The sequence below is a fragment of the Octodon degus genome, unplaced genomic scaffold, assembly GCF_000260255.1.
Source record: "Octodon degus isolate 3935 unplaced genomic scaffold, OctDeg1.0 scaffold00459, whole genome shotgun sequence".
Classification (NCBI taxonomy): Eukaryota; Metazoa; Chordata; class Mammalia; order Rodentia; family Octodontidae; genus Octodon; species Octodon degus.
In genome coordinates, this window is record NW_004525035.1 from 252,877 (window position 1) to 256,284 (window position 3,408).

Genomic DNA, 3,408 nt, shown 5'->3' on the forward strand with positions numbered 1-3,408 from the left:
TTTTTTTTGTCTTTTTGAGACAAGGTCTAGCTATGCAGTTCAGGCTGACCTTGAGCTCACTGTGTGGCGCAGGCTGGTCTCGAACTTGAAACAATCCTCATGCCTCAGCCTCCCAAGTGCTGGGATTAGAGGCATGTGCCACCATGCCCAGACCTTTAAATCATAGAGGGGCTAGCTGGTGCCACTATAATTCACAACCAACTACTGCTTTATAGGTTATACTGATTTAATTCATACTTATTTTGTTCCTTTTTAAAAATGCTCTTTGAAGGCCATTACTACTTCAGTAGGTACATACTCTAGTTACATTTCTTCCTGTGAAAATATAGGTATAATCATGATTTTTCTATTTCTTTGCTAAATTCAGCTACCAATATATATTTGTTAATCTGATTGCTCTACCAGCTAACTCATGACCTTACAGTAGTCTACACATTACCCAGGGACAATTTTCAACATGAATAATAAGAGCAAGATCTATAAAACCTTATTTCAACCTACTAGTATTTATTATGTTCATTACAAATGAAAACTAAAAGTAATAGAGTTTACTTCCAAAACTAAGGTGAAGGATAAAGTTCCAGAGCTGATGAAACTTTCTAAGCCACTAGAAAGCTTACTTCTGCCATGCACATTATGAACCTACTCAGAAATTTCCTATCAAGATTCACATTAGTCCGAGAGGAGATTAAGCCATCTCATTTGCCCTCTTTTTTTCTTTTTCCATAATTTTATTGAGAAACAAATAGCAATGAGACAGTTTCAAACCAAATCAGTATGACAGTTTTAATAATTAGCACATTGCATACATTCTTCCTAGTGGTTAATTGCTGTACAAGATGCGGATATGATATCCTATTTACAAACACCATTAGAACAAATCCCTCTATTCATTAAGAGAATGTAACTACATATCTTTCCTAACCACTTTGAATACACAGATACAAAATGGACATTCATCTGTATCCCCTTTTTTGTTTAGTTCCATTATTTGAGTATTATAGGTGTTCATCAGATAATATTTATCATGTGTCCAGAGAGCACAAGGTACTCCTCGAGGCAATAGCCACATTAGCACCCTTTCTGGAATACTAAACTACCTCAAGCATTTGTATATTTACCTAACCAGAATTAAACTACTTGTGAAATATAAACTACTATCCATGTATTCTCAATAGATACATTAAAAAAATAAACTGAAAAGTAGGGAAGCCATAAAAAAGATACATTCTGCTAGCCACAGATGTGTGTGAATCTATACAAAAATCAAATAATCAAGATTTAAATAAGATGGCAAAAACCAGGAAACATTTTACCAAACTACAATATTCCTCAAATGACAACTATAAACACATTCACTAGCATAGTAATAATTTGCCTATTTTATGAAAAAACAAGCAAACAAAAACCAAGCAATTTTCCCCTCCCCCAAGAACCAAATAAAAAAATAAAAGATCCACAAAAATAGCCAATCAAACCTATACCAGAGTATGTGGCAGTAATTAATATATTTCTGTGGAAAGTAACTCATGCCTTATAAGTTCCTAAAATGAAATCAAGGTCACTGTGTGAGTAATGATAGCAATAAAGAAAAAAAATCACTGAAAGTAAAACAGTCTTCAGCTTTGGTTTATGCTCTTGCTTCAAATCAGCCTTAAATATTTCTTATCAAGTACAATATTTTTGGCTTGTCACACCAGAAGTCATGCTTTGCCACTGAGCAAGAGCACCTGAGGAAACAAGTAGTTCAACGGACTAATATTGTGACATGAACCATTCTGACTTCTGAGTCCAAATAATTAGAATGATCAGCGAACACCTAACTGTGCAAAAGGAATGGCATCCATCATCCCTCTGTTGGTCTTTTGAAAGAAGCAGTTAATCTTTAAATTTTGTTTCTTTTAATCTTATTGTTTTCTTCTTTTGAATTTCTTACAATTTTTTAAAATTATTTTTTGCTTTGTTTTTCTTTAAATGAATCTTGCATATTTGTATCTGGTAACCTGAACAGTTAATTTGAAGATAGCATCGTGTAATGCAGCAACCATTTTTATGCTTTTATTTTGAAGAGCAAAAACAAGAACAAGAAAAATAAAAGTGAAGGCAGAAATGGTAACATGTAACAATACATACATTACATATTTCCAAAACAAGAATAGCTGCCTAACAGTGATTGATATATCATCTATTTTATCGTGATAGCTCTTGCTCAGATTAACAGATATAATGATGCAAGATAGGACATATGATTTAATATTACCACATACTTTCAAGAATCTTAACTTCTTGTTCTTGACTCTCATTTTATTATTACCTTTTTAAAAAAATTACTTTAAACAGAGTATAGTCATAACTGATAAGACATTAGAAATAGTACACATTTAGAAGACTAAGATGACAAGTGTTTCAAGCATGGTTATAGTATTACACGTTGCTGTCCTCAAAGTAGTTGCTTAGTTAATGGATATTAACATAGAGAGTTACTCAGCATGAGCATTTTACCCATTAATTGCTATTTTCAAAACCTGATGGAAATTCTTAATGCCATTGCCTTATCCTTCTTGTATATACAAATGTGTGGTTTTGCCCTACCTTATGTCCTAACATTTCTCCTTTCTCTCTCTTTGTTGCTTAATCCTTAAGTTCCTTTCCATCTAACTATGTTTTTAAACCTTTCAGTTTTTATTTCTTCTTTTGAGTTCTTACATTACAGAGACAATACGACATTCACACATGTGGGTCTGGTTTATTTGACTTCTGAGTATAGCAGCAAGTTGCATCCACTTACCTATAAAGGCTTTGGGGTTTTTTTATAGTTGATAATACTCCATTGAATAAAAATGCCACATCTTTTTCATCCATTCCTCAGCTAACAGGCATTTAGGTTGTTGCTAAGATTTGGCTATCACAAGTTGTGCTGCTATACTCATGGGCACACATATATCACTCTGATGTTGCTTTCAATTGTTTTGGGAAAATTCCCAGAAGGGTGATATCTGGATGGAATGGGTATAATCTTCTTGATAACTTGCTATATTCTATTTGCTAGGATTTTATTGAGGATTTTGATATATGTTCATGAGGGAAATTGGCCTGTAGTTCTCTTTTTCATTAGTTCTCTATCTGGTTTTGGTATCAGTATAATACTTGCCTCCAGGAATGATTTTGGGAGGATTGCTTCCTTTTCAATTTTACTGAAGAATTTGAGGAGTTTGGGGATAAAATCCTCTATAAATTTCTTATACAATTCAAGTTTCAATCCTTCATGACCTTGGCTATCTTTTGTTGCTAAGATTTTTTTATTATATTTTTAATTTGATTGGGTGATACTAGGTTATTAAGAATTCTTATATACGGGGCTGGTGAGATGGTTCGGTGGCCTAAGGCACCTACTTAGAACAAACTTAG

General features: G+C 33.3%; 1 long non-coding RNA gene across 1 annotated transcript in view; it reads right to left on the bottom strand.

The window, feature by feature from the left end:
- Positions 1 to 2,014, bottom strand: part of LOC111814731 — a 2,225-nt gene extending 211 nt beyond the window's left edge. Inside the window, exons 1-2 of the long non-coding RNA XR_002819638.1 lie at positions 2,004 to 2,014; positions 154 to 221 (exon numbers count right to left, since the gene is read on the bottom strand). This is a non-coding gene — a long non-coding RNA (uncharacterized LOC111814731). The remainder of the gene's footprint in view (positions 1 to 153; positions 222 to 2,003) is intronic.
- Positions 2,015 to 3,408: the final 1,394 nt, after the last annotated feature.